Source organism: Bidens hawaiensis, unplaced genomic scaffold (genome assembly GCF_021521415.1).
Source record: "Bidens hawaiensis isolate Kalapana, Puna unplaced genomic scaffold, B.hawaiensis_p1.1 tig00015047_1, whole genome shotgun sequence".
Taxonomy (NCBI): domain Eukaryota; kingdom Viridiplantae; phylum Streptophyta; class Magnoliopsida; order Asterales; family Asteraceae; genus Bidens; species Bidens hawaiensis.
The window spans coordinates 437,417-445,126 of NW_027492334.1; positions in this window are offsets into that span (position 1 = coordinate 437,417).

The window sequence follows — 7,710 nt, forward strand, 5'->3', positions numbered from 1 at the left end:
GTTCCTTTGGGACAAAGATACTAAAACGGGTCTTTAGCGAGTGTTCGGGTTGTTGGTTCGGGTCTTGATAATTGGTCAAACCCAAAGTCAACTTTCCAAAATAATGAATGTTATGAGATAACTCAATAAAACTTAACAAGACTTAACCAAGTATGTAGTTCTATTATTTTAGAACTAACAACGCACGTTAAGCGAGTGTTCGGTTTTGTCGGTACAAACTATGTTATGAGATCAAGTTGGATCCAACAATTCCAAGTACTTAAGAAAATAATTAAAATCAGTTTGTAAACTATTTTTAAAGAAATATACAAGTCTTGATAGCTAAAAACACACTTGCGTGTCTTAAGCGAGTAAAAATCGGATTAGTTCGTTTTCCATCTCACAATATGTTCCTTGATGGTTTCCACATGCCCGAATATCATAGATCTTGTATAATAATTTATAAATAAAAAATATTTAAGTTTTACAATTAAAATGTTTACAACAAGTCTTTTAAGCAAAAGTTTCGGTTTGGTTCGGTTTCCTTCTCCAAACGAGTTCATAGATGGATTCCACATGCTTAATATCAAAGAACTTGCAACAATAATTTTAGAAACTCAAATGTAACATTAAACATGTTTAAACAACTATTTTTAACAAAACTAGTAAGCAAAAGTTTGGTTTCCGGTTTAGAGCTATATACGGTTAAACCGAAGCATAGACTCTTAGAACCCACACCATGGAACTTGTAAATAAACTAAAATGAGTAGAAGTTAGTTATAAATAATATGTGCAAACAAGTTATGTGTGTGTGTATATCAAGAACACGAAGTCCTTCATAAAGCCTTGCCTTACGAGGTCCGAAACTTAACCAACCGGAGTCGGAGAAGTAACTACCAAAGGTAACAAGGGGTGTGTATTATATATATATATATATATATATATGTTGTACCACCATAATCAAGTATAAATAATGTTAGAACAAGGTTAGCTTTTAGTTTGACCTTAAGTAGTCAAAATAGCAAAATGTTGAAGATGAATACTTGGATTTAGAGAGATGTTGGAGAAGATGAACAACTAAAATGGTGTATGGAGCCTTGCTTTTATAATGGTAAGAGCATGGTTCATACAAATAGGGTAAAGATGCATGTAATGGTTGAAATGGTCAAACAAGTTTTTGGTAAATGACAATAATAGTCCCCAAAGTTTGGTTTAAGTCATTTTTAAGGAGTTTTAAAGACCAAAAAGGATGTTCTCAAGACCCAACAAGTGTAAAACAATATTGTAACATAAAATCCATGATTTTGATTATATCATAAGCTTTGGTTTACAAAATGGGTCGGTTTACATGATAAACGAATACAAACGAGACCCAAAATTGACGAATGTCACAGAGAAAAACAAGCACAACACATGTAACCTTAACTGGATCACTCCATGCGGCTAAAAAAAAGTACAACAATACAAACACAAACCATGGAACAACAAAGATTGTTCAAATACATGACCATAACAGTCATTAATGTACATAAAACTCAAAAGTTACTACTATAATTCAACTCTAGATTTGATAAAACTATTACACTGAAAGTATAAGCAAGGATATAAACTTGATGTACATAATAGAATAACAAAGTGATTTGTGACACATGTACTGAAATAATTTTCATGCTATAACGGAATTAGAAAATGACCGGAATGTAAAGAAGAATAATACAAATTAGTTTATGTTTTGCAATTTCACAGATTTGAAACTTACGCAAATAGAAGAATAATGCCTCTTTGTTTCTGTTCTACAAGTCCATAGATTTGAAAATTTCCTTATGTAAATAGCTCATTGTCTCATTATACTACTTAATTCATGGTCTGTCAGTTGATTTCAAATGAAATTAAAAAATAATCCTAAGATGGAATTATCAATCAATTTATTTCTATGAAGTATTAATATGCAATTAACTACGTAATCTGACAATCCCGTCGAGAAACGTTGGCTTAAAAACATGTTACAGCGTGGTACCCGTTTACCTTGTGTTTCGACGTGAACACTAAGCTTTGAATAATTTCCTAAAGAAATAATAATAATAAAAGATGAAAACATCCCGGACCAGGAGGGACTAGAAGATTATTCCTAAGGGGCCTAAGTCACGATTACATTCCCATAATCCCAATTTTACTACGAAACCCAAGATTTCCGATCGAATTCAGTCGTCAAACACGCAAAAACGATGGTAGGATCTCCAAGATTGTCGTCAGTTGAATGGAAAGTCACACCATATTATGTGGCGCAGTTCCAAAAAGTGTTACAAGAATGGGTTATGAAAATCGATCGCATCGGCTTGAGGGGTGTGTCTACTTCTGTCTCTGGAATGATCTTATTTTTCGAAATCAATGTCGGAATTGTTAGGAAAGTGTCTTGGATAAGATTCTAAGATGGCCTATGCGGCCTCTTTCAGGGTTGGAAATCTACAGACGGCCTATGGGGCCTTTTTCAGAGTTGGAATCTTCAGATGGCCTATGCGGCCTTGACGTGTGTGAATATATATATAAAAATTTAAGTAAAAGTTCCACACAAATCGGGTTTTAAAATAGGTTTTCACCTACAACTAAACCGCACACGAAAGGCAAGTGTACCTATAGTTTGTAATAAAGTGTCGGTAAGAACCGAGTATCAATCCATGGACACGACAAATTTCTAGTACTAAATCTTTGTAAATGACCAATCGAACAAGTAAATCTTAACTTGAATTTTTAATTAACTAAATTTGCATACAATGAAAATAAGCAAGTAAAAACACAAGAATATAATCAATCCAACTAACTACCTAGACATGAATCCACTCTACTAATATTATAAAATAGCAATAATATGGTAAAACATCATGAACCTAAACATAAATACTAGATTACAATAAAGCAACCTAATACTAGCAAATAATCATCATGATGGGTTTTCAATCAAGAGATAAACATAGACTAACTTGTTTGTCAAAACAACAAAGTCTCATAATCAAAGGAAAGCTAGCATGAACAACATTCTAACCACCTAAGATTACACAAAAGTAGCCAAATTCATGAAATTAATATAAACTTACGAAACTTTAACTAGCAAGTCATCACCAAGTCAAGAATAATAACAAAACTCATCAATTTTCCAATATTAAGTGTAGGGTTTCATACTCATTGATGTACATAGAAATATACATCTTTTCAGCATCAAATAATCTCTAAAAACTGCAATTTCTATCTAATAACATAACATAAAAGGCTACTTATCATAATAAAACGTAAATTCAGGTGAAACCAAACCTCAAACGAAGAAACAAGCAAAAAGACAAAGAAAAACAGAAGAAAACACAAGAAAACAAAGAAACACGCCCCCATGTCTCAAGAAACACGCCCCCATGCTTATGGAACAAGAAAATACAAAATCTGAGAACAAAAGCACGGGGCCGTGCTCAGCATGCACGGGGCCGTGGACGGGAATGCAGAAAAGACAAAGAAGAATTGAGCACATGTCACTAAAAAGCACGGGACCGTGCCTGCTAACCACGGGGCCATTTCCAGCTCACACAAAAGACAAAACAAATCTGGCACATGTCATAAAAATACACGGGGCCGTGCCTCACCATCCAGATTGCCTATAAATAGTGGCTCATAATGCATTCATCAAGTGTGCCTTGAAAAGATTTCTATCCGATTCTCTCTTATAAAAACACACACTAACACTCACCTTGAAGATCTAGTGAAGAGTTTGAAGGTTTGGAGGTCATCACCACTAATCATCATCATCAACCATCATCCCCATCATTAAGAAGAAGGATTCATCTACATTTGGTTAGAGTGTTCCAAGTTTAATCATGTATTTGTTATTATCAATCATCTTAATGTTCATCATAATGCTCATTATGAGCTAAACTCCTTTTACCATCTAAAATTTATGAAGAAGCTTTGTTTTACTTGATAATTAATCAAGACATGTGATGTAGTCTAGTTAAGTACATGGTTATATTACAATTATCTTTTGATGAGAAATGTTTCACCATCTTAAATCACTAATTCAAAGTTGGTTGTTGTCAATCTCTTTGGCAATCGTTCATGATCGATTCATGTTCTTGAAAGATAGAAATACTTTGATACATTATCGAAACATGGATCCTTATATTGTACTTAGAAATGATGAGATATAAGTTATGGTGTATTTTTCTAAACCTTGGTAATCCGAAAATGGCTTTGCTTAGGATATCAAATTAGTTAAAGAAACCATATGTTAATGGAATGTGTAATCATAACCTACTTAAATCAACAAAGGGGAGGTTGTGTGATGAACTACAATCACCCGAAGTTGTTAGAATTGGTATTCGAGAAATTGAAGTCAATCCTAATCTTTCTACTTAACGAAACTACTTGCCAACTTAAATTGATATCATTGAGATGGTATGACATTAGGAAAGGGTAGACTTTAAAATGCGCATATCATCTCCTTAGTCCCAAAGATGCTCACTTTGGGTTAAGGAGTTATCTATCATATATTGCTACGGTAAGTTTATCACATGTCTACATATTAATTATCAATGCTAAAATGGAGTGGATTCTTGATCTTAGATGGTAACCTTTGTATAATTGAACAACTCGTTTTGAATTTCTTATCTTGGTCACCTATATATTATATATATATATATATATATATATATATATATAATTATTTATATTTTATAAAAAGTTCAAAAATTAACCTCAGAATGATTAAAACCTCCGATTGAAGTAAAACAACGATTTATTATTAGAAACCTTTGTGTCCACGGATCGATACTTGGTTCTTACCAATACTTTTCTACATATACGATAGGTACACTTGCCTATTTTGTGTGTGTTTAGTCTTTGTAGAAATCACTTTTATAAATTTAAAACACGATCTTGTGCAAAAGCTAAATATTCAATCTATCATATTTTATACAAACTACATAGCACGCATCAAGTTTTTGGCGCTGTTGCCAGGGACACGGTACGTTTCTAAGAACGATCCAAGTTTTAATTTAATCATTGTTTATAGTTGTACAAATTTTTAACTTCTATTTCACTTTATTTTTAATTTTTACTAAACACTAAAATATAATTTTACGGCTAGCCTACTTTTTTACCTTTATTTACCTTAACTTTACTCTAGTTTAATTAAGACCTTAGTTTAGTTTAGTTAAAAATAGCGTAGCATAACTCGTAGTTTAATACGAGACTAACCTTTTAGACTAACTTTAGCTAACTTTTGCTTTAGTGTTTAATTTTGATTTAGTCCCATGTATGTCCTCTACTTTTGAGCCTGAGCTTGTTTCTTCAATTTCTGAACCGGAACGACTCTTTTATCGACGAACTCGTAAACGGACTACAGAAACCACAGAAGCAATCAAAGACGAAACAGTAGACGCCACCACATCAGGAGAAAATCAAACCGAAGAAATGATGGCGGCCCAGAACAATGAGCCGAACATGAGCCAGTATGCCAAGCCAACTCTTGAAGGCTACGACAATGGAGTGGCTCCACCCGAAATCACCGAAAATTTTGAAATCAAATTAAGCACCATTCATATGGTGGAAAATTCAGTTCAATTTCATGGTCTCCTCGACGAAGACCCTCTTTCTCACATATCTCGATTCTTACGAATCTGCGGAACCTTTAAAATCCAAAATTGTTCAGAAGATCAAATCAAGCTTAAACTCTTTTCGTTCTCTCTAAGGGGCCAAGCCCTAGAATGGATAGAATCTTTTTCCTCTGGTTCCATTACCACTTGGGACCAGATGATTGAATAGTTTCTCCTCAAATATTTTCCGCCCGACAAAACTGCCAAATACCGAGCCAGCATTACCGGATTCCGGACCGATGATGATGAATCGTTACACGCAGCATGGGAAAGATACAAAAGTCTTTTAAGAAGATGACCACATCATGGACTGAACGTATGGTTACAAGTTCAAACTTTCTTTGACGCACATTCCAGTCAAAACAAACAGGCCATCGACCAGATCGCTGATGGAGACCTGGGATCCAAATCACCTAACGAAGCATTTGAAGTCCTGGAGAAGGCCGCAAAGAAGAGTTTCGCTTACAACCCACCAAGATCTACACCTACCCATAAAGGAATACACCACGTTGATTCCAACACCCTTGTCACAGTACAGCTTGAAGCTCTTTCTAAAAAATTCGAACAACTTCAAGCCGAGCTATCAAAAAACAGACTTACTTGTGACACTTGTGGAGGAAATCATAAGACGAGTGACTGTAAACAAGTCATTATGGCCATGGAAGAAGTCGATTTCATCGCTCGACAGAACAATGCTTTCAGCAATAACTACAACCCAGGTTGGAGAAACCATCCAAACTTCAGCTGGAAAGACGGAGGTAACACTCAACCCCTACCAGGATTCGAAAAGAGACCGATGAATCAATCCTTCCAACCTAAAACTCAATACCAAGACCCAAGCTCGAGTAACCATCAAAACCCGAGCTACTCATAGATCGAAGAAATTTTAATCCAATTAATGACCAAAACAAATGAAGCAGAAAAGAAAGCCGACTCAAGAGCTGTTGATATCAGCGGAGTATTATTAAAACATGAAGCCGCTCTCAAAAGTCAAAAAGCATCACTTCAGAACTTAGAAACCCAAATCGGACAAATTGCCCGACAATTATCCGAAAGACCACCTGGCGCCCTTCCAAGCAACACAATCACCAACCCGAATGCAACAGCTAACGCCGTTACATTACGAAGCGGTACGACCACTGTTGTCTCACCAACATCAGAACCAGTTATGGAGAAGAAGTCTCCTGATGAAATGCAGGAAAGGCTGACCCCAACAAGCATAATCCAACCTAAGGAGCCAGTCCGAACTTATGTTCCACCTATTCCATACCCTGGAAGACTGAAGCAGGAGCGATTGGAAGCCCAGTATGGGAAGTTTCTAGAACTCTTCAAACAACTCCATATCAACATCCCTTTTGTCGAAGCTATTGCTCAGATGCCAAAATATGCCAAGTTTCTCAAAGAAGTGCTGACAAACAAAAGAAAGCTGGAGGAGCTCTCGCATGTCACCCTAAGTGAAGAATGTTCAGCTGTCCTCCAAAGAAAGCTACCAACAAAGATGACCGATCCAGGGAGCTTTACTATCCCTTGTCTCATAGGAAATTTATCTGTTAGCAATGCCCTGGCTGACTTAGGAGCTAGTATTAATTTAATGCCTTATGCAGTTTTTGCAAAACTAGGGATAGGAGAACCAAAGCCCACCCGCATGAGCATTCAGTTAGCTGACCGATCCGTTAAATATCCTAGGGGCATTGTTGAAAACATGCTTGTCAAAATTGACAAATTTGTTTTCCCAGTAGATTTTGTGATTCTAGACATGGAGGAAGACAAAAGTGTACCTCTAATTTTAGGTAGACCCGTTTTAGCCACCGCAAAGGCTATCATTGATGTTTGCACTGGTAAACTCACTCTCAGGGTCAATGACGAGGCAATCACTTTTGACATAGGAAAATCTATGCAATATCCGCAACAACACGATGACACTTTATATTGTGTTGACATCATAGACTCCATCGTAAGTTGCTATATGCGAGATTCCTCCATTAATACTCCCATAGAAACACAAGTCTTAGACAAAACACTCAACAAACCCATTTTAGAAAACGAAAATCTCAACAACAATTACCAAGAAGAATCAGAAATAATATGCGAAATCAGT